Here is a 9813-nt window from a genome sequence, read left to right as displayed (position 1 = left end):
TGTATTAAGAGCCCCGGAAGAATTTAAACCCTTTTTTCAAACCAAGAGAGAGACAGTACCAATAAATTAGATTGGGGGCAAATACCGTTTCCCGCTCCCCAGTACTGTCCCATGGGGCGACTCTAATGCTATGGAATGCCTATGATAATAATGGTTGCATCCATTATATATATATTTGTTGTAGGGGAATAAGGAAGTGACTAAATGTCCTTTGTGTTGTATGTTTTTTTGTTCTTTTGAATAATGGATTGTTGCTTATTCAATTTTGTATGAGATGAATATTTGAAATCGTCTTGATATGTGGATAAAAAGAGATTTATCGAGCGAAACTGTGTCCGAACAATGGTATAATTAATGGATGATTTATTTCAACATATAAGTAATTGTTTGTGAAGGAGTAATTTATGGTATCCTTCATGTTATGAAAGAAACATCTGTTTGATCTGTTCCGTCGCATCATTTTGTCTGTTGTTTGATTGTATGGTCATTTATCTCTGTGCTGATCACTGCCAACTCCGATGCCTGGGACTTCTTCATTTATTAGTGTTCACAAGACATTGCGTCTTCTGCCTCATAGCAGTAGCACATTGCTATGTAACTGATTTGAACAAGGGCATTGGAAGTCGGCTGCTGCTGTTAACAGACTCTAGCCCATAGATGCAGCATGATTTAATGTTGCCATTATAGAGACTTTCAGCTATAGTACACCAGTGAAAATCTCTGCTGTCATGGGATGTTCCCGTCTTGACAATCTTCACTAACTTTTGGAAGGGAAATCAAGTGGCCCAAACATGCATTTGAATCGGATCATGCTGGAACTGAGGTAGTATTTCAAACACTTCACAGTGAAAATGGAGACCCATTGAGAAATGATAATATTGAATCGATGTACTCGAATTGCAAACCGAACATTTTAACTTAAAATGCTAAATAGAACTCTTGAAGGGAAACTTAACAGCCTAATGTTTTCACACTCACCAATCCATGTACCTCAACTCACTGGCTGGAATTCTTGTCATCTATTTTTATTACAACTAAACCGCTTCAATTTGAGTGTGTTTGTTCTCTCTGATCGCAGGAAAACATTTTAGTTCAACACACTGCAGCAAGCATCCCTGCTAAAACCTGACTAATACAATTTTTGCACACATCTACCGACCTCACGACCGGTCTAATTTTTAAAAATTAAAAAGTCTTCATAATCTGTGAGAGCACATTGCCATACTCCATAACTTGGATACCTCTAACCCACAAAAGTGTGAATACTAAAAATCTCCTTATAATCAAGCTCTCATCCAAATTCTGTCCCAGAAAATCTCACCCAGACATCAAGTTTTGCTGTGTGCTTCACAAAGCCAAATCAGAACAAGCACTGACATAGCCAATAGGTCTCGCCTTTGGGACCTTTTAAGTGTTTAGCTATGCAACAGTTGATGTTGCACCCTGAATATTGTGCTGCATAACTAAATACTTATAAGGTCCTAAAAGCGAGACCTATTGGCTATGCCAATGCTTGTTTTTTTGCGTGGTGCTGTAGAGAACAGCTAGAAGAAATCATTGCCAAAGTCAACTCGGATGTGCGAGTACTGGCGTCATCAATACTTTTAAGCTAGTCGAAGTGCAGGGGAAACATTATCTGTGAGATACCAAATACTCCGCAACGCCAATCGCCCAAGTGGGCGACGGGGCCACCGTGAACGGGTCCAAACGTGTCACTATGACCTACTGCGGTAAGCCCTGTTCCGAGACGTTACGCTCCCCTGTAGGCCATCTCATTTAGAGTCAAGGAGAAAACAGGTCCAAAGCCGAAAGAAGGTATCACCGCCCGGTACACAACTGACGTATTCCAAACTAAGAGAAACACCAACGCAACTGCACTGCGGTCCCCGCTGTCAGTCGGAGGACGGCTCAGACTACGGCATGCGCAGACCCCACAACCAATAAAAAGTGCGGCATTCTGTGCAGTTTATTAGGATCGTCTCAAATGGCGCCAAGTCTCCAATACTAGGTACCCTTACACATTTTCGCTCATGCGAGTCCCCGAAATGTTCAGCAGTGGGATTGGTTGGTATACGACCCGGAAGTGCCAAAATTACAGACAAATTACATCCGTTAAAACATCAACAAAGGACAACGGGCACTGGGCTGAATTTACGGACTGTCTGTGTAAGTAGCTGACAGGTTGTCATCTTATTTACAACCAAACGTCAGGACCTGGCAATAGTAAATTTTAGAAAAATACTTGGAAATGAGCAAATGTCTTGTCTTCGCAGTTTAAAAAAACACTACCACCTTCGCGATCAATCGGCATATTTACTAGAGCTTGCCTTGGAAAGATTGAAGCTATTTTATGGCAAGGCTACTATTTTACTACGTTCTTTTTACGAACCCGACCTTCTTTAGTATGATTATTTTATATTTTTAATGCGTTTTGTATTGTGCTGGACACGTTTCCTCAATGCAACTTGATGGTACACAATGAGGAGAACCTTTAGAGTTTTATGATCCTCAAGAAGTGGGCTTAGTCACTTGAGTTCCACAAATAGCAGATTACACGAGTGGGATAACGGACAGTCAAAACATCATAGGGTAAAAGATTTGAGATGTTGGTATTTTATACAATCTTTTGTGGTGGGTGGGCACCGGGGCCTTCAGTGTGGAATTCGTCATGTTCAGGGAGAGGTGTTTACTAAAAAGGCATACTAAAACAGTTATTTTAGTTGTTTTAACTTGGTAGAGTGGATGACACCTCAAAGATGGACCTAGTTTATTTCAGGTGCGAACCAGTAGTTTTAATGGTTCTTCCCCTTGTTTAATTGTTTGTGCTTTTTCTGACATAATACAGTGGACGGCATTCTTGGATCAGGGGCTGCTCTTGGGCAGTTAGTGGAAGGCCATATTTTGTTTGCAGAGTGCACGGAGCACCACCTTAAGCTGTCCCCTCTCCCCTTTTCTTTTAATTCCAAATACCCAATACAAAGCCACCGCTTTAGTCTGCGAACATCGAGGTTGCGTTTTTTGCTGTATGACCTCAATTTAATTTTTTTCCAGAAATACACATTTTCCTTCCCATAATCTCCGATGTCATCACCGAGGGTCTACTGGTGTATGTGACAGGATGTTAAGATTGTGTGAGTACATTAATGTCCATTCTGGACGATTGGTGGCTAAAAATAACATAATTTTTAGATTATCCTGCAATTTAGCAATTTATGAGTTAATGTCAATTTGTGGAATAGAAAAGGTTTAATACTTGGACCCCTGTTGTCTTAAATATTCAAATTAATCCTGTGTAATATGCTTAATTTGTCATAGGTGTGCTATCTGGGTGTGTCCTCTGTCCAAAAACACAAGTGAATCCATCAAAAACAAGCTATCCCCGGAATGCGTATAGTCTCTCTCTCTATGCACAATCAGTATCAGTAAAATCCGCACTGGGTAACCTACATATAGTGGCGGCTCCCCTGCTATGGTGGAAAAGCGTCATCCCCCTGCCAGCAGCTGCAAAACTTGAAATAAAAACAATAAAACAGGTTTATTATAATTTTTTCTTTCCTGGCCGAGTCTTGGGGGGAAAGGGGGGCTAATCCATGATCATCAAGGATGAGGAGTGGTAGGTGCACTGCTATCAGTGCACATATGGGTTTGGCCAGCCATCTCAGTATGGCCAAACCGACATGAACGCTGACCTGTCTCTAACTCGAGCTGCGTTGCGGGGTTGAAGACAGCAGGCACAGCCTCCCAGTCTGTCTGGGAGCACGAATCTACGGCACTCAGGCCAATCCTGACGCTGATCTCATGCTGCCAGCAGCATGAGATCAGCATTAGGATTGGCCGCAGGGGAGCCTGGGAGCGTGTGCTGCAGTGGAGACAGAAAAACTGTAATGCGATGGGCATTCAGTAAGTTCTTCTTTTTTTGTGGTGTTTTTGGTGTTGTTGATTTTGTGTCCCCCCCCCCCCACCCCTCCACCTGCCCTTGCCCCGACACCAGCCGAGACTGCCTACATAAATTAGTGGCTGAATCTATTCTACACACATCATTATTTCTTTGTTTTATTGGTATTGTTGATGAACGGCATCAATAGTAAATAGTTGATCAATTCGTCAAGATTCCAATAATCTGTGTCTGATAAGCCTAATGTCTTGAATTTGTATAACATGTCATTTTATGCATGCCTCTATTGTAATACATCCTCAATGTATTTCATAATTTACAGAGGCACTTCACCAAGATGAATTTAATTAATGCATTCTGCAAGCAAAGCATAATTTATCAATTATTTTATCAAGGAGGGAAAATCACAAAAATTGACTGATAAAAACATGTGGCTTGTGGGTTATATCATGCCTCATGCACTTTTGGTGATGCACAATCGCGGAGTACCTCTTTGACAAGTCCACTGTGTAACAAACCTCAAATTATATAGGTGACAGTGTCCTGTGTGGTCTACAGAAGTGTTTAAACCAAGAGGAAAGAAAGGACAGTGAAAGCGAATAATTAAGGGTAGCAGAAGTGCAAAAAAAACTACCATATTAACTGTGAATGGAGAAGAAGGTAGCAGAGGTGCATGATGTAAGAATCCAAAGTGCTGTGGTTTACGTATCAGTAAATAGGAATCACCATCTGCAGAATCCAGAAGAAAGAGGAGAATTCTAAATAGACTGAGAGTGGAAGCAAGGAGTCCCTCTAACCCCATGATCTGGATCTTACCTTGCGCATGAATGATCTGCTCGACTGTGGTTTGGCATGAGCAAAGAGGCTATGGATCGATCCTATTTCTAGGTCTGCAGTCACGCGACTGAGGGTAACATGACATGCGTTAAATGACATGGATGGAAATTGCCTGTGTTATTTGAGTGGTGCAATAAACCAGTGAGATTTAGGTATCAGAAAGAGACACTGGAAGAATATGAAAGCACCTATTTCAAAGGTATAAAAGAATGAGTGGGCGAGCAGCACAGTTTTCAATATATGCAAAGATTGGAGAGGGAAACCGTGATTCTTCAAATTCTTTTGTTACTGAGGTGACGTGAAGCACTGCAGAAGAGAACATCTACCATATTGAAAGTACAAATAGAGACTTGCAGGCTGGGTTACCTCAATGAAAGTGGGATACAGAGAGCATTTGGGTGAAATTATTGATCTTCATAGTATGTAGACAAGCAGAATAAAGTGAATAATTTCAGGAATAGAAATAGTGGAATTCATATGCTCTGGAATCAGATGCTGAATGGTATGTGTTTAGAATGATGGTATTTCGACTGTAAACAAAATGAAAAGGGGTAAGCCAACTACTAATCTGTTAGACATTAGTTGAAACCAAAATAATCAGGAAAAATAATTAAGGATGAGTATTACTGAACAGTATTTGCGACTGGTAATGCTCAGAATGAAGCTGGAATAAGTGTTATATAAAAATAGTCATGGCAGGTGATTGAATATGTGGGAAAAATTACCTGAGTAATGGGAACGCAATATACTTACATTGTTAAGAACAGGGGTGTGGAATTTAATAAAATATCTACTTGTCCATGAGGTAGGTTGCTTCATAAATCTACTTGTCCTGTAACAAAATCCACTTGCTCCTTTGGTGCCATGCAATGCAACTAAAAATTATGGCAGCAATCTCATTATATAAGAGCTCTAATAAAGCCTCTCTGATTATGCCAGGGCTCATACCATAGTAGTGTTTGAATACTTGCAATCCCCTTATGTTGCCACGTTTCCGCAGATCTACATTCTGGCAGCTGAAGGCATTGGTAAGCAATAGTTCCTGTGTTAGAATGCCCTTTTGAGTCTGAGCAAACCTATGAACTTGCATGTTTTAGGGGTTTTCAACAACTCTTCTCTAATCTTTTCCCACTGAGAAATGTTGGAAATTGACCCTGACAATGGCAGACGTAAACCTTCTTCTAGAGTTGGGAAAAAAAGTGGTTGGAGGGAAAGTGAATTTGCAAACACTCAGATTTTCGCATGAGCAACTCTACACATGCACATTTGCTCATGCTAAAATGCAGATCACATATATTTTCTAGGTGTACTATTTCTTGTCCTACTTCTGTAAATTCTTGTGAATTCATGAAAGCTGTATAGCTGCACTTAATGCACGGACATATACCATGGGTGCACCTCTGAAACTTTCTTTAATAATTGGGCCCCTAATTTGGTCTGGCGTTGACCATGACCTTTTGTGTTTATTAAAATTCTGTCTCTCTCTCTCTCTGTATCGGCTGGCTTCACTGTGAGTGACAGCATTATGCTCTTTCACAAGGAGCATATCGGCACACTAAGTAGTTTTGTTCAGTGCCAGTACCTACTGTGGCAGTGTGTGCTTTTTGACACCAAAAAACAATTTTTGCTTTTGCCAATGTCTATCATAATGGTGTGGGCGTGCCAGCTCCCACACCAATAAGGTTTTACAAAAACCATGCTAAAACAAGTCGCACATTGACAAAACTAAGAAGCTGACCACCAATTTCAGACCTACTGGGTTTGCCAATGCTTGTTTATTTTTGTTTCTCATAATCTTATTGAAACTGGTTACACAGATTTTCCATTATTAATATTTTTGGGAAATACAAGCATGCATCAACACATGTTACTAAATGATGCTGCAAAGAAATGGTACCTGAAATTTTACAGTAGTTTGGCAAAATGTTTTTTTTCCTGCTTTCATTTTTTTAATGAATATTTTATTTTGAAAGCAAAGAATCTTCAATTTTGCTTTCAAGCTTCTGCAAATATTTGCATAAAATCATAGTGCACTCTGGAACCATTATACATAGTCTCATATTGCTAAACTTTGAAAACGTGTTTACACATTTCTATACTCGAACCACTGACAGTCGTGTAGTCGGAGCTTACAACATTTACTTAGAGTGCTCACCCTAATAATAAAGGCTTTCAATTAATGAACCATAAATACAAGTTTGAACAGCAATAACATATGGGCAAAAATATTACATTAACTACTGACAGTGCCCTTCCCTGATCCATAATATGGTACTGCAAACTGGCAGCCAAAGGGTTTGTGCTGCAGGGGGTTGGGCCTACTTGTCCCAGTGACAAAATACACATGAAAACTTGTTGCCCTTGACCCCAAAAAATATGTCCTGGGCATCGGGCTATAGGAATCCCACATCCCTGTAAGAACATTTAGAACAACTGAAATCATTCACTACTTGCTTTTATAATGAGCGTAGCCGTTTAATTCTGTCATTAAGTCCATGTGGATTGATGGTATCCAAATTTCTTATCCTCTTGATTTCCCTTTATAAATGGGGGTTTTGGATGTCTATGTCAGGCATTGGTTTAATTACTTTGAGAACTTAAAACTTTAGTTAACTTACGCTGTATTTGTTTTCTGAAAAATGTGTGACCACACTTGATTTAATACTTTTGTCCCAGATGTTGCTTTATGTTCTGTGGATCAAGTTTGAATTTTCTGTCATTGTTACATATAGTAGTATACATGGACATTTTAAAGAATCTATGCAGTTTCTGGTGTCAACGCTTTGCATAGGATATTTGTTGCCACTGTATGGCTTTATAATATATCCACCTCTTTTTACATTGTTACAGTGAACACAACTTAAAATGAAAAGCATATTTTGATCTTTCTGACCAATTGACTTGTCTTTTGTGATTATGTTGTTGGATCTTTGATAGGCAAACTGACGTGTGTTTGAGAATAAACCCATAAAATATCCTTCTGCTTGGAGAATTTCTCATCTTTTTATAATTTAAAAGGCTCTTTCTTTGCACTACTTTTTCGTTTTTTCTTTGTATTTCATATTGCACTTTATAAGCTTTCATAGAGAAACTTTAAAAAGACATTTAGTGTACTCTCAGCTCGCAGGATTAAAAAGAATTACATCTGAAACCAACCAATATGAAAAAGGTTAAATAGATTTGTGCAATTGATTCCATGCTTGAGGCTAGCCATAAATAAATAGGCCAAAGACAGAATAAGCAAAACACCATCACAAGGCACTAGAAAGCCTGAAAAGAAGGACAAAGAAAGGTTCACTTTTGTTTCTAAGTTTTCCACTCAGTCCAGTGATCATAAGAACTATCAACAAAAGAAGGGAAATCCTACTGATAGAAAGATCTTTTAAGGGTTTATTCTCAAACATTCTTTGGTTTGCTTATCAAAGATCTAGCAACATTTAAGAGGTAATCACAAAAGACAGGACAACTGGTCAGAAAGATAATCGGCCACCAGAAGGTACTTCCCTCTGTTTAAGCTGACTTTATTCTAGCAAGGAATAATAGGTGGTTCCGTACTTCCTCCACATAGTGGCAAACACACCCAACTCTGATCCTGTGCAACGTTTGATCCCCGCAACTGCATATGTTCTTTGAAATGCTCATGTGGACTACTATATGTAGGAATGACAGAAAGAAAAATAAAACTCTTCTCAGAAGATCAAAATTCTGTAACAAAACATCGAACAAATTGCAGCCACACATTTTTCAGAAAACAAACATAACGTAAGGCATTTCTATTTGTCAAATTAATTCAACCTCTGCCTGACATTGATGTCTGCAAAAACCTTATTACAGAGGGAAAACAAGTGGATAACACATTTTGATGCAGTCTGTAATAACGGGCTTAATGGCAGAAATGTAATGTCATACTTTATATAAAAGCAAGTAATGCAGGATTTCTTTCAGTTGTTTTTGATGTTTTTAACAATTTAAGCATATTGTCTTCTCATTACTCAAGTAATTTTTTACACACATTCATCTGCCATAGTTCTTTTCTCTAGTACACTGGTTCAGCTGCATTTCAAGCATTACCAGTTGCGCATACTACTCAATCATACTCCTTTTTTTAAATTTCCTTTTTCTCATTCTTTTTTTTATTTCAACTCAGTTTTATCAGATTAGAAATTGACTTCCACCCTGCATTTCTCTAATAGTCTTGTTACTGTTATTCTAAAATATACCATTTAGCATCTGACCCCAGAGCCTGTGATATGCTTATTATGAATTTCATTGTTTTTCTTTGTGACAAATTCACTTTATTCTCCTCATCTGAACGCTATAAAGATCAACCATTTCGCTGATGAGTCTCCATATCACACATATATTTAAGTACTCCAGCCTTTAATCTCTATTTTTATTTTCATTGTGGCCAATGTTGTCCCCTTCCCTCTTTAAATGTGTTTCACATCACCTCACTAAAAACAGAACATGGAGGGAGGAGTCTAGCGCTTGACCAAGATGGCCGCGTGAGCTTTGAGCTCCCGAGACCCTCGTGCCCTCCGTCGTCTATCCTGTCTAAAATCCTGTTTGTATGCATGGCAACGTGTAGATGACTTGTCAGGGAGGCGATTGATGCCACCCGAGGTCGAATCGCTCACCGGGAACCGGAGTTATGCATGGCGGAAGATTGAGGCCTATCTCCGAGGGATGCCAGGGGCTCGAGTTGGCAGGATGCCTGACCTCTAATTGAACAACAGCGGATAGGCGAGGTGTGAACTGCCGGACGGAGGTCCCTATCCTTTCACTTTCGCTTTCTCGCCCTTTGTCTGCCCAGCCCAGGGAGTGCTCACGGCTGCTTCATTTTCGTTTGGACGCTCTGCATGCCACACTGGCGACCCATCGCAAGACGGAGCACTCCTGATCTCTCTCGCTGAGAGAGGGCAGTCCTGTTTGAACCGACTTGCTTGAGGCCGCCATGTCGAGCAAAGCAGAGGTGGACCGGCCGAAGCCTAAGGCCACCAGGCGGGGAGCCTATACTCAAGCCAATAATATGGACCGCTATGCCCAGCAGAGGGGGTCACCGGGTGCACTGAGCCAGTCCA

At 40.1% G+C, this 9813-nt stretch overlaps 1 protein-coding gene across 3 annotated transcripts in view; it reads left to right on the top strand.

The window, feature by feature from the left end:
* Nucleotides 1–2047: 2047 nt before the first annotated feature.
* Nucleotides 2048–9813, top strand: part of LOC146857774 (zinc finger and BTB domain-containing protein 8A-like) — an 81041-nt gene continuing 73275 nt past the window's right edge. For 2 of the 3 annotated variants that reach the window (XM_085648390.1, XM_085648392.1), the window contains exon 1: nt 2048–2166. The gene's annotated coding sequence lies outside the window, so the exon portion shown is untranslated. Of the gene's footprint in view, nt 2167–3097; nt 3132–9813 lie in introns of those variants that run through there. The other variant, XM_085648391.1, reaches the window with a different exon arrangement.

The sequence above is a fragment of the Triturus cristatus genome, chromosome 3_2 (assembly GCF_964204655.1).
Source record: "Triturus cristatus chromosome 3_2, aTriCri1.1, whole genome shotgun sequence".
Taxonomy (NCBI): domain Eukaryota; kingdom Metazoa; phylum Chordata; class Amphibia; order Caudata; family Salamandridae; genus Triturus; species Triturus cristatus.
The sequence above is the reverse complement of the archived record's forward strand: the minus strand, read 5'-3'. Positions and strand labels throughout refer to the sequence as shown.